Source organism: Rhinolophus ferrumequinum, chromosome 12 (genome assembly GCF_004115265.2).
Source record: "Rhinolophus ferrumequinum isolate MPI-CBG mRhiFer1 chromosome 12, mRhiFer1_v1.p, whole genome shotgun sequence".
In the NCBI taxonomy this organism is placed as follows: Eukaryota; Metazoa; Chordata; class Mammalia; order Chiroptera; family Rhinolophidae; genus Rhinolophus; species Rhinolophus ferrumequinum.
The window spans coordinates 2,827,126-2,846,181 of record NC_046295.1 but is presented as its reverse complement, the minus strand read 5'-3'; the positions used below and the strand labels follow the sequence as shown (position 1 = coordinate 2,846,181).

The 19,056-nt window shown below is 41.8% G+C and overlaps 1 pseudogene; it reads right to left on the bottom strand.

Annotated features, from left to right (window-relative positions):
- Positions 1 to 14,196: 14,196 nt before the first annotated feature.
- LOC117032468 (cytochrome c oxidase subunit 6C-like) lies at positions 14,197 to 14,424 on the bottom strand (annotated as a pseudogene).
- Between the last annotated feature and the right edge of the window lie 4,632 nt (positions 14,425 to 19,056).

Sequence of the window (19,056 nt, the reverse complement as noted above, 5' to 3'; positions counted from 1 at the left end):
CGAGAAAATAGTATATTAGTGTAATGGCTGGGCCGCTGTATCAGAGACAGCTATGAATGGAACAGCTTGAACAAGAAAGAATGTTAACAGTCCAGCTGCAGTAAGATAGCTCTGTCATCTTAAACATGGGCTTCCATTTCTGGGTCTAAAATGGTTCCTCTTGGCCACCAACAATACTGAAAAGACCAGGGGAGTACCCAGTTCTATCACAGGGAAGACCTAGAAATGACTCAGATTCCTATGACTACAGGCCACTCCCAGTAGCAAAGGAGGCCTAAAAGTGTAACCTTGTGCAGAACAAACATACACCTGACTACAATTCTATGACCTCGTACAAAGGGATTACAGATATTTCAGAACACAATCTGCCACACTCTTTTGATTTTTCACTTTTAAGCGAAAACTTTTGTGAATCCTAAGGTAAGAGTTCACAGCCCTATAGTATGCTAGGTTTCACAATAGCCGTACTCAAACTGAAGGCTGTCTTTCCACATGAGCTCTCTGGGAGTCACTGCGAATTTTGTCTTCAGAACTGAAGGATAATGTAGAAGATAAATGTACGAAATTGTGTGTATTTATTAGGTTGGTACAAATGTAATTGCGGTTTTTGCAATTATTTTTAACCTTTTAAACCGCAATTACTTTTGCATCAACCTAATACAACCATGCTATATCCATAAAGATGTACAGTGACACATAGGAACACTTGTAACCTATGTGTTCTATGATTTTTAAAAAATCTATGAAAAACTAGTATTTCAAAACTACATGTGCACATAGATAATGATCAGATAATCGAAAATGTATACAAGGTCGGACAATTGTTGCGACGATGTTGCTAACCTTTTTTGATATCAGAGGAATTATTCATTATGAATTTGTACCAACTGAACACACAGTTAACCAAGTTTACTATTTGGAAGTGATGAAAGGGCTGCATGAAAAAGTTAGACGACCTGAACTTTTCGCCAACAATTCATGGCTCTTGCATCACAACAATGCGCCAGCTCACACAGCACTGTCTGTGAGGGAGTTTTTAGCCAGTAAACAAATTACGGTATTGGAACACCCTTCCTACTCACCTGATCTGGCCCCCAATGACTTCTTTCTCTACCTGAAGGTAAAGGAAATACTGAAAGGAAGACATTTTGATGACATTCAGGTCATCAAGGGTAATAAGATGACAGCTCTGACGGCCATTCCAGAAAAAGAGTTCCAAAATTGTTTTGAAGGGTGGACTAGATGCTGGCATCGGTGAATAGCTTCCCAAGGGGAGTACTTAGAAGGTGACCGTAGTGATATTCAGCAATGAGATATGTGGCACTTTTTCTAACATGAGTTCACGAACTTAATTGTCTGACCTCCTATAAATAATTAAGTTCAAGGTGACATAGCTGTGCAATTTTCTGCAAAACTCTAAGTATTAAATAGGCATTTTAAATATTTGTAACGTTAGGTTGGGCACAGCACATTTCAAAACAGACGCAAAGTTTTACTCATTCATGCTTTAGTCCCAAAATAAAAATGAAAACAACAGCCCTCTGAATTTCTTTGGGTGTCTTTTTAATGCTTTTATATATCTTTTTCAAGTATTCTCTAAGGCTCTGTAGTGGATTTTCTTTCCAGAAGGTTTCCTTTTCCCACTTAACCTGAGTACTCATGTCCAAGAGGGAGGGGATGAACAGCAAACCCAGAAAAACCCCTCTCTAGCATCTTGGGGGGTTCCAGTACGCTTCACCCCACGACATTGTCCCCAGAGAAGAAATATGGTGGAGGACACACTCTTTCACTCTGCCCTGAAGAGACGTCCTTGACCAGACCCTGAACTCCACCCCCCCCAAGATGATGTAGGTCCATTGATTGATACTGACCACGACCTCTTATGCCTTGAGTTCCTGCAACCTATAAGGCAGAGAGTAGGTTTTGCACAGACAGGGAAACTGAGGCTTTGAATTACTGAGAGCTTTACAGCTATATGTTACAGAGCTGAGACTCAAACACTGGACTCCAAAATCTGCATTCTTAATTATTACCTGTATCTGTCGTCTACAGCCCAAATGACCATCGAGGTTTCACTCTATCCATCCCCACCCCCACCCCCTGCTGTGGGGAATTTGATCAGTCCCCTCTTACCTTTTCATTTGGAAACACTACTCCCCACATTGGGTCCTGTCATCATGATTTCCCAGATACAGCCTCTTCCCACAGCCAACCCCACAGTTGCCAACTGCATGTGCGCGTGCACACACACACACACACACACACACACACACACACACCAGATTCTGAAGATACATGCTATCGTGGTCTAGGGATAGGAGAGATGGAGACATTGGGCGATGATAATTAAGGATATGTGGTTTCTTTTGGGAGCAATGAAGATGTTCTAAAATTGATTGTAGTGTTGCTTGCACAAGTCAGCAAATATCCTAAAAACTATTGAATTGTACATTTTAAATGGGTGAATTGTATGTTATGTGAATCATATCTCAATAAAAAGGGGGAAACGGGTTCCTTGAAGATATAGCTAATTCAATATCTAAGAGAGAAAATACAAGGGGAATCCAGAATATCTTCATGCCAGAAAACAATGAGGTGCTCAAAGACTGGTGGAGATATGAAAGGACACAGCTTGAAAGGGATCCCACTGGCCAAATGTGAGACAATTGGAGCATCGAAAGGAATAATGCCAGTAATGAATACTAACATTTAGAATTTTTTTTTTTTTTAGACTTTATTGGGGGAGGGGAACAGAACTTTATCCGGGAACAGTGTGTATTTCCAGGATTTTTCCAAATCAAGTTGTCCTTTCAATCATAGTTGTGGAGGGCGCAGCCCAGCTCCAGGTCCAGTTGCCGTTTTCTAGTTTCAGGGGGCACAGCCCACCATCTCTTGCGGGAGTCAAACTGGCAACCTTGTGGTTGAGAGGACGCGCTCCAACCAACTGAGCCATCCGGGAGCTCAGCAGCAGCTCAGCTCAAGGTGCTGTGTTCAATCTTAGTTGCAGGGGGCGGAGCCCACCATCCCTTGCGGGACTCGAGGAGTTGAACAGCAGCCTTGTGGTTGAGAGCCCACTGGCCCATGTGGGAATCGAACCGGCAGCCTTTGGTGTTAGGAGCACGGAGCTCCAAACGTCTAAGCCACCGGGCCGGCCCCTAGAATTTTTCTTAAAGACAATAAACAATTAAGTGAATGGATGGCAGATGGTGGGATCCAGTTTTTCAGTGCTGGAGTGGAAGAATACAGATAAGCCAGGGGAGGTGCTAGAATGATTCATGTGATAAGGGAATAGAGTTGGCAATATCAGTATAAACTCATGTTTAGCTTAGTATAGATACAGATGGTTACATGTAAAAATATTTAGATAAGTTTATATACATAGTTTAGTGTGCACACATATATTCCTTTGCTCTCTCAGCTGAGATGACCTAGAAGTAATGACACCCTGTAGCAATGAGCACTTAGTACCCGGATCTACGTTTCTAATATCATTCTTCGTAAAAGTCGTCCTTGGAGAAACGGCTGATTCTAGGACTGGGACAATATAAGAAATAGACAAGGTGAGCCTGAGGGATGTTGTAGTACCAGAAGGTAAGAAAGTGTTCAGAAGAACCCCAGATGGTGGGAGTATGTCAACCAGTCACAGAAACCCAATGAAAGAGCCCCCAGGAGCCAAATATGGAACAAATTGAACAATAAATAGATGACAAAGTAATATAGGGTTACAACCCAAAGCAGAAGATAAATATCCATGAATCCACACTGATATAAATACGAGTAGATGATTGAATGAATAACTGAGAGAGACAAATCTCCCAAACAGAAGGATTCTAATTTACGTACACACTCTGCTCTCAAGGAAGAAAAGCATAACTCTCCATGGCTGCATATAGTGAATGCCTTCACAGAGTACAGGATGGAAAGGGGGACAGAAAGTCTAATTTTACAATGTCGAAACCTGACAGACACCATGTCAACCAGGTGATCAAGGTCAATATCCACAGTGATAAGCCATGTTGCTGTATCCTTGATATGATGTGATGAGAATGACACTTTCCCTCTGTGGTCTTCCTCCCAAAAACCATAACTACAGTTTAATCATGATAAAAAAAAATATATATGTATATATCAGACAAATCCCAACTGAGGGACATTCTACAAAATGCCTGACCAGTATCTCTTAAAACTGTGAAAGTCATCAAAAACAAGTCTGAGAAACTGTCACAGCCAAGAGGAGCCTAAGGAGATATGACAACTAAATGTAATGTGGTATCCTGGCTGGGGTTCCTGCAACCGAAAATGGACATTAGGTAAAAATTAAGGGACTCCAAGTAAAATATGGACGTTAGTTAATAATAATGTGTCAATACATGGATTTGTTTCGATTTCTTTTTCCTTTAGCGTGTTAAAAATGTAGTTCTTCTGTCTTCTGGTCTCCATGTTTCTGATGAGAAACACATTATCATTTGTTGTTGTTTCCTGCATATGGTGTGTCATTTCTCTGACTGCTTTTAAGATTCTCTCTTTGTCTTTGGCGTTTTGTAGTTTGACTATCATGTGCTTTGGTGTGGCTTTCTTCATATTTATATTTGGGGTTTTATGAGTAACTTGAATTTATATGTTTCCCTAATCTTTTGACTTTGGGCCTTGTTTTTTTCAAATACTTATTTCTGCCCCATTCTCTTTCTCTTTTTCTTGGATTCCAGTTATAAGTATGTTAAACCTTTTGATGTTTTATCCTGATTCTAGAATCTGTGGCTCTGTTCATATTTTTCATTTTTTTTTCTCTATGTTTTAGATTTGATAGTTTCTATGGATTTATCTGCCAGTTACTGACTTTTTCTTCTTTCCTTTCCAATCTGCTGTTAAGCCCATCCAGTGAATTTTTTAGATTTCAGAGTTGTATTTTTCAGTTCCATAATTTTCTGTTTGGTTCTTTGAGTAATTTCTATTGCTCAGATTTTTTTATTTAATCATTCATTTTGAGCATATTTTCCATTTGAGCATACACAGAGACAAAGAACAAAATTATTTCCTTTTATTTTTAAAGCGCAGACTGTATATTCAAAGATGAAAATAATTTTTACCTGAACGATTTGTTCTCCTCTTTATTATTCATGATTTTTTTAGCCTAACACATTCTATATGCATTGCTGTTTAAATATACACAAATACATATATGTAGTTAAATAAAAATTTAAAGTTTTAACTTCCACTGTTTAAAATAAATTAACGTTATCAATGTAGTATAAAAGGCAATACATCTCACATGAGTTTACCATCTTAACTGAAGCTTTGCAGAGAGCAAATATATATCATAGTGTGATTGATCATTTTGTAATCTGTCTTTATTTATGCATTTTAATCACCAAATATTTCAGGTGACAATGTTATTCATTAATTTAATATTAGTAACAGGTCTTAAAGTCAGTTGAGGATCTCAAAAATTATATTTACAATGTAATATAATCATTGTTGATTTTAAAAATCAAAGAGATGATGTTTAAATATCACATGCAGGTAGCAGAACTGAGAGAACTAAGTTAAAATAATTTGCACTATTATTTGGCATTTGGAAGAACCAGTCCTATTATAAAACAGCACTATTCTTTAATTTAGTTAAATACATATGTATATATTTTCATGCCTTAAAATATTTTGTGTAAAGTATGATCATTTATCTGACCCATAAGTACAATAGAGGAAATTTAAAGAGTTTAAAATAATGAGATTAGAAAAAAAACACACATATCTATTTTTGAACCCAGAATCACCGAACTAGTATAATTTGTCCAAGCATTCATGTAGAATAGGAATGTTACTCATGCTGTTTTTAGTGCCATTTGTAATCCTCTGCGTTTACCAGCCAAATATTAGAGCTTATTTAACTTATCTTTAATAGTATTGACTTTGTAAAGTTATTTTTTCCTGCATTTTGGTTTATTTAGTTATGCAGCTATTTGGTCATTGTTATGGGCCTTTTGTAAGAGAAGGGCTTATGTTCTGTTTTTGTCCTCTGGCCTATTTTAAATTGGTACATCTTAAATCGTATGGGCCAGGTGAGTCAGAGGAACTTCCTGTGCCCCCACCCACCCTTGAAGAAGAGGGGAGGCAGAAGGACACCCTGTCCCTCCCACCCCTCTCCACACCCCCGCCATGCCAGCCAAGTCCCCTAATCCTTCCTGCACTTGACAGCCTAGCTATCCAGTGTGTCTCTGCAACTTCCTGTGCATGAGTGGGTGCCGTTACTGGAGAGCAGTGGCTGTACTACTGCAGGAGTGACCCTGGCATTGCAGCTCAGATGGGACAGCAACTGCTAACCCTGAGTTTGTAACCATGGTGTTGAGACCATTTTCCTTTACTCTTTATAATATCTGCCTGTAACCTGACTGCCATCACTGGCTCAGCTTATCTTCTCTAATAATTCAATTTTTTCCTTGACATCTGAAAGGCTTCCTTCATCAGGTAGCTGTTAAAACAGCTTTGTTGCTTAAAGAAATGTATCTTTATTTGTACCTTCTTATCAAAGAACTTGTTCCTGAGTGGCCTAAGGTTTCTGGAACCCAATTTGCTATTTTCCATGAGATAAATGTGTTCTTGTCCAATTAGCGAATTTACTTTCTGAGTTACTTGACCATTACTTCCTGTTATATGGCTCCAGATATTTTCTTTAAGGTGTGAATTGGGCCATATCCTACCATTATTTCGAAATGTTGTGATTTTTAGTTACATTTTTCTGCCTCATTGCCATCAGTTTCTCAGTTTATAGTCTGCCAATTTGCAGCCCAAATAATTATCGCACTTGATATGTTTAAGAATCAGTGTCAGATGTGTTGTCAATGATGGGCCTTCAACCGTACCTTAAATTGAGAAAATTTGATCCATTTCCCCCAACCTTTGATAGTGGTCTTACAATGGCAGGTGAGGGGGCAGGGCTTCCAGGCAACCGGGTGGGGTTGCTTTTGTTTTTGTCCTCTGGTACTTCTTAAATCTGTATAACAAAAAACTTAGCACTTCAGTTCCACTTCCATCAATAAGCCAAGCCACAGAGGCCCAGGTGCCCAATGGCTTCCCCTCAAGGTCTTCCCTGCCCCCAAGCTTTGTCAGATGCCAGCAGTTCCCTTTCAGGGACGTTGTAGCTTCGCCCTAGGTTCTGGTTTGGCCTGCTATGTGGTACACCTCTTCATTTTATAGTAGAGAGCCGGGGTCCCCCCCACCCCCGGTCTAGACTGGGGTATATCTAGCCTATTGCACTAGTAGTTGTCAGTGTTTCTTTAGTTTCCGGTCATTGTCTCAGTTCCTATAATGCTTAATAGGTACTGTCAGAGGCCCGCAGGCGTGTTGCTGACGTGAAACAGAGACTAGAAAGCATAGTTATCAAAAGTAGTGACCTGCAGCAGAAGGGAAGGGACTGGTGGAGGGAGGATGAAGGGCTTGCATAGGTCCTTGTTCAAGGTTCCCAGATCTTCCTGTAACACAACTGAGGGATTGTCAGAGGTTAAAATATGTATCCTCAGGAAAGGCTAGGTAATACTTCAGTGACAAACAATCCCAGTGCCTTTATAGTGGCTTTTAAAGCAACACAATTACTGCTGTCTGTCCAATATAGGCTTGTGGGAGGTTGGGGGCTGTACTTCATTTAGGCATCTCTTGGGGACCCAGATCAACAGAGGCTCCATGATGTTATGATATCGACATCACAAGTGGCTGGATCTGCTGTGCACGAGCATCAGGCTGGATCAGGCGGGAGAGTCAGTACAGGTGATTAGATGTTACCCCTAAGTACCTCCTTCCTTCTGCTCATGTTCCATCAGCCAGCTCTACTAACCTGGCCACTACTGCACTAACGTCAAGAATTTGGGAGAGTGTAATTCTCCAGGCATCAAAAAGTGGAGGGAACCTGATACTGGTGATCACTAGTAATGTCTAATTTTGCTCTATTTGCTTCATTGATGTGCACATGTGTGCACGCACGTGTGTGTAAGTGTGTGTGTATGTTCATGTAAGCTATGAGCATGACATTTTACCCCTAAATATTTTGTGGTTACCTATATAAAATAGGACTATTTCCCCATTGTCGCAGTATTGCAATGTGACTTATAGACATTGTGACATTTCAATTTTTAAAAAAGAAACTTTACTTTATAATCACACAATCATTATCATACCTAACAAAATTAATAATTCCCCAGTATCTCTAACATCAATTCATAGTTCAGTTTTCCAATTGTCTTAAAATTTGCCATTTTGTGTATGTACCTGGACCCAATCAAGGACTGTACATTACATTTTTAGGTCTAATATAATCTCTCTTAATAAAACATAGTTCCCTCTGTGCCCCCTGGGACAAATTTATATGCGCCCTTTTTATATGACCTTAACTTTCTGAAGAGATGGTTATACTGTACATATATCAAATGCTGAATACAGTTACATGGTCGAATGTCCCAGCTCCCGATTTTATCTATTTCCTTGTGGAGCTATTTTTCCTGTTCTTTTACCCTCTATTTATCCATAAACTGAAGGCAGATAGAAGGGCTTCATTCAACTCAGGTTCACTGTTTCAGACAAGGGCACTTCCGAAGAGAGGACATCACGTTCACATTGTTCCTCAGAGGGAGAGGCCACTCACTGTCCGACTGCCCACGCGGTGACAAGGTAACACCAGTGGCACCAAGCCCTTCCACTGAAGGCCACATGTCCTCCTTTCGAACCTGTTATCGGTGCAGTGACTTTTTGCCATCATGTCAGTTCCCCACCAAGCCTCAAAGAAAAACATTTTAAAAAGCAATATTCACTTCCATTGGCATCTCTCCCCAGCAGTGACATTCTAATAAATATAGAGAAGCAATGAAAATTAAGCAAGTCAATGTAGAAAACTGGCTGCTTGAACGTGTAACATTAGTGAGTGGAAAAGTCCAAATTGGATTTAAAATGCCTCTCCTTCCAGTTTTCTGATGTGCTTGTGGTCTGGCTTCTGTTCTGTTCCTCCCATCTGCCTTCTCCCTGATCCCGAAGGGGACTTCTCCAGGGTACTGTCCCAGGTGCTGTCCTCTTTGCCCCTGAAAAACCAGCTTCAGAAGATATTATCCACATCCATGGCTTTAAGTGCCGCCTATATGCTGGCAAGTCACAAATCTCAGTGTATTCATCAGGTTTCTCTGAAGAAACAGAATCAATAGGGGGTGTGTGTGTGTGTGTGTGTGTGTGTGTGTGTGTGTGTAGAGAGAGAGAGAGAGTGAGAGAAATAAAGAGAGAGAGCGACAAGTTTGTTATAAGGATTGGCCCACATGACCATGGAGGCTGAGCAGTCCCAAGATCTGCTATCTGCAAAGCCAGAGACCCAGTCTGAGTCCAAAGGTGTGAGAATCAGGGGAGCTCAGGGAATAATTCCCAGGCTGAGGACAGGAGACCACATCCCAGGTCAGCAGTTAGGCAGAAAGCGAAGTCTCCCCTCCTCCGCCTTTTTGGTCTAATTGGGGCCTCAGTGGATTGGACAATGCAATGCACACTGAGGAAGGCATCTGCTTTACTCAGTCTGCAGATTCAGTGCTATCCTCATCTGGAAAGACCCTCACAGATACACCCAGAAAAAACGTCTGGCCAAATACCTGGGCACTCTGCCATCCAAGCAAGCTGACACAAAATTAAGCACCATACTCAGCACCCCCAACCATTCGGCTAATATGCTGACTTCTCCATCCTCAACATGTGGACACTGATGTAGAGCCATCGCAAAACTTAATTCACTTGCCACTCACATCTTTCCAAGAATAGCTCCTTGAAATTGTATACAACTACTCAGTAGCCTTTTCAGTGAGCACTTCAACATATCAAATGGAGTATCTAATGATAAGTGTCTCATATAGTGCTCATATCCAAATATATCAAGCCCATTCAGCAAATATACGAAGTCGAACAATTAAGTTTGCGAACTCATCCTAGAAAAAGTGCTACATACCTCACTGCTGAATATCACTACAGTCACCTTTGAAGTACTCCCCTTGGGAAGCTATGCACCGATGCCAGCGCCTAGTCCTCCCTTCAAAGCAATTTTGGAACTCTTTTTCTGGAATCACCATCAGAGTTGTCATCATATTGCCCTTCATGTCCTGAATGTCATCAAAATGTCTTCATTTCAATATTTCTTTTATCTTCGGGTAAAGAAAGAAGTCATTGGGGGCCAGATCAGGTGAGTAGGGAGGGTGTTCCAATACCGTAATTTGTTTACTGGCTAAAAACTCCCTCACAGACAGTGCCGTGTGAGCTGGTGCATTGTCGTGATGCAAGAGCTATGAAGTGTTGGCGAAAGTTCAGGTCGTCTAACTTTCTCATGCAGCCTTTTCATCACTTCCAAATAGTAAACTTGGTTAACTTTGTACAGTTGGTACAAATTCATAATGAATAATCCCTCCGAAATCAAAAAAGGTTAGCAACATCGTTGCAACAAATTTGCGAACGTAATTGTTAGACCTCGTATGTTGAGCTTGTGTGTGTCCATCTTCCTTAGGACCTCAGGAGACAGTGATGGAGGGAACATGATGGCTGCTTTTAGGGAGCACGCAGTCTAGATGGGTTGATGGACACCTAAACAAGCAGTATTTTGTACAATGTGAAAAACACTGTAATAATAGTGAGTAAAGCATCGCAGAAACACCATTGAGAAGGACTTCATAAGTGTGGTGGAATTTGAGCTGGACCTGCAGAAAGTGAAGGAGCTTGTCAGATAGAAGTCAGGGTTTCCAGCAGAAGAAACTTCATACACAGAGTCCAGAGTTGTGCAAAGTGGAGACCAGAACTCAGTGGTTGGAGAACAGACTGGAGGACAGTGGCAATGGACAGTTGGGGGGACAGGGAGACAATTCTAAAGTGCCTTCCGTGCATGTAGGGAGTTTGGCCTGTGCCTCTTATATCAGAGGTCCCCAAACTTTTGCATTTCTTTTATCAGGAAAAAAAAATTAATAGCTGGCATAAGACTGTTGAACTTTTTTTTCCTAGGTGAAAAACCAAACTACTATCTTCTGCAATTCGACATTATTATATACAAGGAACAACACCAAGAATGGAGAAGAGTCATAATTTTCTACTAAAAAAAGTTGAATACATTTAGCTTTAAGATAAACTCAGTATATTCTCCATTTTTCACAAATTTCACCAAAACACAGTTTTGGGGGACTCTTTATAGATCATATTTCTCAAACTTCAATGAGAATATGTGAATCACCTAAGGATTTTATTAGAATGCAGACATTATGGGTGGGGCTTGAGATTTTTGTGGTTCTAGAAACTTCTATGTCAGGTTCTTGCTGCTGGAGCCCAGAACACACTTTGAGTAGTAAAACTTAGTCTACATAGTGAGAAAGCAGAAGATTGACTTGATAGCATTCATATTTAAAAAAATTAAAGCAGAAAGCTGTGTGTAAAATTGGTTGCAAATGAATTGCGACTGCAGTAAATTACACAATAAAAGTTCTGCAGATATACATCCTGTGGGTTATGACAAAGCACTTTAACTTCACTTTCTCTGCTCCTCTGACTCATCGCAGGAATTACTCAAATGGGAAGAACACTTCAAAGATTCACAAGAAAGGCACTCTTTAAATTTACTGTCTGTCTCCTCCTGACTTAATACTTCAGTCTTAGTATAGAAATGGAATGTTTGTGGAATTCTTATAAGTTGTATGTTTTCCAGAACAGAATATGTACAGCCAAAAATAAAATGACTTAAAAATAGTGCAAATCAAATCAGCAGTAGTTGATTTGGTGCCATCTTTTCTCAGGGACTTGAGCAATGGTTGAGGTCTGTACATGGAGAACAGATTGTTCCATGCGAGGCTTCTCAGAAGTTAATGCCAAACCAGATGTTCTTGAAGCTTCTGTTACCATGATAGACAAGCTGTTCTAATTTTATAGAAAAACAAATATGTAGTAATAAATTATCACACCCACCTTAATGCTTTCATAAGGATTCCTTAGTAAACATTCATAAAAGGGGATATGAAGTTTAAAAATGTACGGTTTAAAATAATTGATATTTTTACTACATCAGAAGCTTATGACATAGTGAGCAATAGCTGATGATGAATCCTACAAATATCTTTCAAATATTGGGAAGGCTGCTGGAACCCAAGACAGAAAATAGCAAAATAGAATAACTTTGGAGTCAGTTGTAATTTTAAAGAAGGTCTAAGTTCCGAGACCAGACCGTGTTCTTTAAAAAGATGAATCCAGAGATGTTCCCCCAAAAACTTTAGCAGGTGATTGTTTCCACAGTGCCTATTTACACACCAGCCCTCAGAGGACTTAAAACTTTTAAAGGAGCCTTATGTTCTTTGGCCTCATGTTCCACAGGGCATATCTGGTCCCTGGAATCAACACCAGTCTGATGGATTCAAAGCCTCGTGTCATGTAGTTCCCACTGCCTGGTTCAACCTTGCTCAGTGTGCAGTCTTTCCCTGACCACTGAAGAAAGTCAGGCAGGCTCAAGACTTTCTGGCTGTCTTTTTGGACTAGACAAGTCGTAGGCACCTTATTCATCAAACCCAGCCTCAGTACCAAAATATAGTATAGGTGTCAAAAATAGTTCAGAACTGGAAAATATCAATAAGGCTATGTTACCTACTAAAATCCAGGCTGTTGAAAAGAAATAGGGGGAGAATAAATAGGGCTATGTGTATATTGTTACAATTCAGAAACATCTCAGAGCTTTGGAGTGAAGTCCTAAAACACACCTTTTTGAAATTAGAAAGAAATTTCCCATTAGTTCATCAGGAAATGAAAATCTATTACCCTTCTACCTCTGAGCCCTCTCACACAAGCAGTCTTTCAGCAGTGTCATGATGCCCAGGAAGTTTACAGGATTATCCTCTGTGATGCAGCGAGAATATTGACATTTCTTTTCACATTTATTTGTCTGAAAATAAGATACATTAAGCTTTAGTAGTATTTAATGTTTTAACTGGCTTTAGTTCATGTGTTCTGTCTGTTTTTTTTCTGTGTCTCTCTCTGAATTGGTGGATGGATAGGTAGGTGGATGGATGGAGGGATGGATGGATGGATAGATAGATGATAGATAGATAGATATAGATACACTCTTTTTTTTTTTTATAGCTAGGACTGTGAGATTAAAAAACAAAAGTTGGAAATCTCTGGTCTAAAATACTAGGACATATTTGTTTTGCATTTTACGAACCTGGTCAACTTACTTAATTTATTCAAGTTGTCCTTAAGGGGTACTATTTCAGAGGATTCATTTTTATCTTTTTTTAAAAAAATTATTTTTCACTGAACTGTAACATTATATTAGTTTCAGGTGTACGGCATGACAACTAATGTTTAGATTGACGGATCATGAACACCCACAGTATGTAATAGATATTATCTAACCTATAAGATGAGTGCCTTGAAAACTTAGTTCTAATTCTCTTATATCAGAATTTATGTTGAATAATGCTATTTGAATAGTGGCCACCTGTTTCACTGGAGAAAAGATACACAGTATAAGACATCATATGATTAATACCACGGCAGGTAAGTGCTATATAAATTCAAAGCAGGAAGAACACCAGGATTTGGGGGATGAAGAATATCTTCAGAGTGGGGAGGACCAGAACCCTTTATCAGGCCGAAGCCCAATACCAAGAAGCAGAGGAGTGAACTAACTAGGGGGACTAGTGCTGCCTTGCTCCCCTTCCCTTGCCCCCTAGAGCCCCTGAAGCCTCTTCATGGCACCCCAGGGCTCCCGGGAGAACGGCTGACATCAGTGGTATGAAGTCGTGGCTTCCCACTGCTTTGACTATGACCTATAGTAAGATCTATTTTACACTGTACACAGAATCATATAGAAGGATACAATTCCACAAACCAGTTATACATATAATGAGTGGTTGGTTTCCATTAAATCAATGGAATGACCCATTATGGTTGCAACCCACAGTTCAGAATTCACAGGTGGAAGGAGACAAGCTTGAAAAAGTTAGTATATCAGCTAAAATGTGGAGGGCCTTACATTCCAGATGAAGGATTTATCGGGCCTTTATTATTTTATTTTTTATTTTTTTACTGTCTACAACATTTGTTTATTTATCAAGAGAAACTATCCCTTAGCCCAAATATCCATGTTTCATAGTTCAGGAACACGGGTCAGAGACAAACTTCCATAGAAGTCAATTCAACGAAATTCTTTACACTCCGAAATCACTTTGCATTCTGCAAGATACCAGCCTTCCTCATCTCCTCAAAATCTTTCATGGAATCATAATTTCTGTAGAAATCTGCATATGCCTTTTTCCTTGGTTCAGCCACAGCAAACTTATAGAAAGCTGCAACCCCCAGAGAAACAATGACTGATCCAACAACATGTAATCACAGACGCTTGGCCAGAAGATCACGCATCTGAGGTTTCGCCAAAGCACTGGAAGACATGGTAGCTATATTCTCCCTTAATACCAACGTCCTTCCGGATCCCTTTGTTATTTATTAACGAGAGGGTCTACTGAGGTTTTTAAAGGGCAAGTGCTATGATTTGATGTGGGCTTTTGGGAGATCAATCTGCACCAGTGAGCATGATGACATATGTGGCAAAAAAGAGTTGGAAGTGAGGAACTGCTGTAGTAACCCCAGTTGAGGCAATCAGGCCCAAACTGATTGGGTGAAATATGTATTTTCCCTTTCTTTCTGACTTCTGCCTTTGAAAGCGCTACTGGTTCTGATGTACAGCAGTATGCACTGTGGTTAGGAGCATGGCTTCTGAAACCACACCCTGGCCCCCCCACCTACCAGTTCTGGGAGCTTGGGCAGGTGTGATGGTTAGTTTTGTGTGTCAGCTTGATTGCCCACAGGGTGCCCAGATTATATGTGATTCTGGGAGTGTCTGTGAGGGTGTTTCCAGATGAGGTTAACATTTGAATCAGTGGACTGAGTTAAACAGAATTCCCTCCCCAGTGGGTGGGCCTCATCCAATCTGGTGAGGCCTGGACAGAATAAAAGGCGGAGGAAGGGAAGAAGGGAGAGTCCCCCTCTCTCTGCCTGACTGTTGAGCTGGGACATCTCATCTCACCTCTCCTGCCCTCGGACTGGGGTTTACACCACTGGTTCCCCTGGTTCTCAGGCCTTCACAATTGAACTGCATTATACAACTGATTTGGCTCTCCTGGGTTTCCAGCTTGCAGACAGCAGATCATGGGATTTCTCAGCCCTCATGATTGCATGAACCATTCTTCATGACTCTCAATCTCCCTCCAGACACGTACATAGAAAGATGGATAGATGGATAGATAGATAGATAGATAGATAGATAGATAGATAGATAGATAGATAGAGATGATATATATACATATGGATGTTGAGATAGACACAGAGATAGGTAGATATATAGACATAGATATAGAGACAGAGATAGATAATACACATATACATATATAGATAGATAGATATAGACATCCTCATATCCTATTAGTTCAGTTTCTCCTGATTGTTCAGAGAATACTGATTCCTACCACAGGGTAACTTCACATTCCAATGACGAGCTATGCAAAGGGACACTGCTGGGACACGAGAAGCGCTCCCAAGAGTATGGATAATGTCAGTGCCACTGCAGAATCCCAGAGTGCTACAACGTCTCATGCATGCATGCTCACTGCAGAGGTCAACTGTGGACAGCCACACCCCCCAACGCAAAACATCTCCCTTCATACAGGCAGGAAAGTCCTCTGAATGCCACTTCCCAGTTTGCTGTCACCTGGGTCTCCAGTCATGGTTGTGGGGGAGGGGAAGGAGGATGCAAAGGAAATGTTGCCGGTTCTCGATGGAGCCCTCACCATAATTTCATCTGCGTAAAGTACACCGTGAGTTCTGTAAGGCTCACTCAGAAAAAAATGATCTGCTGTTCGAATTTTTTATTATGCTTCCCTCCTAAGTACATTATTACCATATTTTTCAGGCAGAGTTCAATTTTTGGTGCTCTATTCATGCCATTTAGGCACAGAAAACTTGGCAAAAATATAGGCAGTGACAAACAAAAAGTAGTAGGTTCTAATGATTGCTTGTATTTCCTTTTGCTTAGCCATTGTTTATTGCTTTCATGAGTTATTATGTTACACTTTTTTGCATCATTGAACATTTTGGCCTGAGGTTCATTTACTTCCAAGCTCAATGAACACAAAAAGTGACACTTTCTTCATTTCTGCTTTATTGAGTGACTGTAAGGAGGTGCTAAGGTGATTCTTCCTACCTGGGAAAATGAGTTTCCTCTGTTTTGCAAGTTAGGCCTAAGCTGCATACTAACGAGGAAGTGAAGTGGAGAATACAGGGGATTATCTTGATTTTAGAAAAAGGCATTCATTTACAGTATCAAAAAGCTCACAATTCTGGATTATCTAAATAATTACCACAATTTCGCTCGGCAGTTATGTAGATATGATATTAGATGCCATTTGGCACACAACATAAAAGCAATACAAATCAAAGGGGCAAAAAATAATTTATTGTGACATTTATCACACTTTGTAGAAGTCCAAGAATAGGTTCATTGCAATCCACCTTCCCGGTAACCCTGGCTCAAGTGAGTCGTTATTGGCGAAGCGTTCAGAAAACGCTGATGCACGCGGGCAGGTAAGAGCCTTTCAGCTAAATCTCAGACTTCTATTTGTCATATCATATGGTCACGTGGGTTTCAGATTTTAAAAGGGAGAAGTAATCTTGTGACTGCCCACTGGTGGTGGTCCTGAGTGCAGAATGGCTTAAGCCACGATGCTGACAACTGAGGAAAGAACAGGGCGTGTGCCACCAAAGGCAGGCCCAAGGATGAGCGTGCTCCCTTCTGTTCAGCAGCTGGGTCGACAGGGGTCCAAGAACACCATCATCTTAAAGCTATTCAGATATAAACCGCTTGGGGGGAAAGGCTGGTTGTGTGTGTGGCAGCTCAGGAGTGAGGTTAACATTTGAATCAGTGGACAGAGTAAAACAGAATGCCCTCCCCAGTGAGTGGGCCTCATCCAATGTGGGTAAATTCTGAGAAAAAGAACTACTACCCCTGACCTCACCTTCCCCGACTGCAGCTCTGGGCTGCCTTGTGTCCCACACGGCTACCACCGGGCTCTTCCAGCCCCAGCTGGCTGTCCTCTTTTTCCTCCAGGAGCCCCCTCTGCACCCCACCCCCACCCCCACCCCTGCCATTTCTTCCTGGCAGGTCGGGCCCTATCACCTCACAGAGAACCTTCTTCTCTTCTCCCATCTTTTTTTTTGTTTTACAGTGAAAAAATTTTGCATTTAGAATTAGGCAGCTGGACTCGGTTTAGATGATCCCAAGTTTCTTGGCAACATCCAAAGCACCGTAGATAGGAGCCAGTCGAACACATGCCTTCTTCTCTCCATCAGGCCTGTTCAGGTGTTGACCTTGCCCACGTCAATGTCATAGAACTTCTTCCCAGCCTGTCTGATCTGGTGCTTCTTGGCCTTGACATCACCACGAACACAAGTGTATTGTTTTCTCTCCCCTAATCGGTAGTTAGGGAGAATTTGATGATGGCACAGTGGTGAAGCTTGTTTCTCCAGGGGGCGCTCTTCCGAGGATATTTAGGCTGCCTTCCGGGCCGCAGTCTCTTGGGCCTTGGGAAGGTGGGTGACGTCCGGACCTTCTTTTTTGTGTGGCTGTGGACTCCTTTCAGGGCTGCTTTCTTTGCCTTCAAAGCCTTTGCTTTGGCTTTGGCTTTGGGAGGGGCAGGAGCTTCCTTCTTGGCTTTTGGCGCCATCTTCTTCTCCCATCTTTCTACCCACCAACACTACTTCATTTTCCTCCCGGAAAAGGCACGTTTTCTAATTCTTTTCCCATCCGTTTTCTCTGGACAATTCAGTGCACATGTGGACAGGACTAGCAGAGTGGAGAAACTGTGGGTACAGGCTTGAAGGGCAAGTGAAAGTTGGTGGCTCCCAATGCACTTGGGGACCTTTCCAACCTTGTGACATGGATGTGCAAAGGTGATCTGTCACTTTTAATCCCAGCCCTGCTGGGGCACTGGGCTGCTGAATGGAAGGGAGATCAGCAACCCTTACCCTTCTTCATGGGACAGGAGGACTCACTGCCTGCCCACAGCTGTCCAGGGTCCTGTTGTGGAACTACTGGGAAAGGTCCACCCCAGGCACCGCATGGCATCAGCCCAGCTCCCACCAGAGCTTCTAAGGACTCTGCTGTGCGCCCTCCGACAGTATTCTTCCCAACTGGCCAGGAACCCTTCTCCCAAATCCATCCCTGGCCTCCCCAAATCTCTCATTTCCCTGCCCTCTGTTCTCCTTACCTCAGACTTGAAATCATCTGTGACTCCAGCCCTTCCACTCTTTCAGCTGTTTCCAAGATTCGTTTCCTACAGCCATCCCTATGTGACTCGGGCGATTCCTTAAGGATGGAATTCAAGGTCCCTTGCAACTGGTTCTACATTCACTTCTGAATTATTTTTCTTACCAATCCTCTAAGTAGACTGACTTCTCCAGGGAGGCAGAATACTTTCACTGCTCCCCCAGTGGTGGTGAGCCCCCTGCTCACTGGTTGTCCATTGTGCAAGTTCTAATCCCCCTGCAGCGCAGTTCCTTTCTCACGGATGTCCCTCGGTCCAGGTCCCCGCATGACTGCGGCTTGTTCCTGGAGGTCCTCTCACAGGCATCTCTTGCCCACACAATCTACCTCTCAGGAATGTCTATTAGCTGTACCATTGTTAGTGTTTCGGTCTTTCTTTCACAAGCCAATTCGAAATTCTTCGAAAGGAGAAACTCTTTTTGCTGTTTTCTCCAGGGCGGGTAGCACAAAAGTGGGTGGAAACCCACAGGCAATTCCCATTTACTAATCATTAGCAGCCCCCCCCCCCCCCCAAGCCCTGACATTCAGATAAGCTGTTCCCTCAACCTCAGCTGCGTGTTGTCAAAGTCCAAGGCTCCTCCAGGTCCTGAGGGTTCCCATGGCCTCAGCCTTCACCGCCACCCGGCGTGGCCCTGGCTCCTAGGTGGGCTGCCGTACTCTGCAGAGTGCTGACCGGATACAAAGTCCAGCAAACATACAAAAATCCA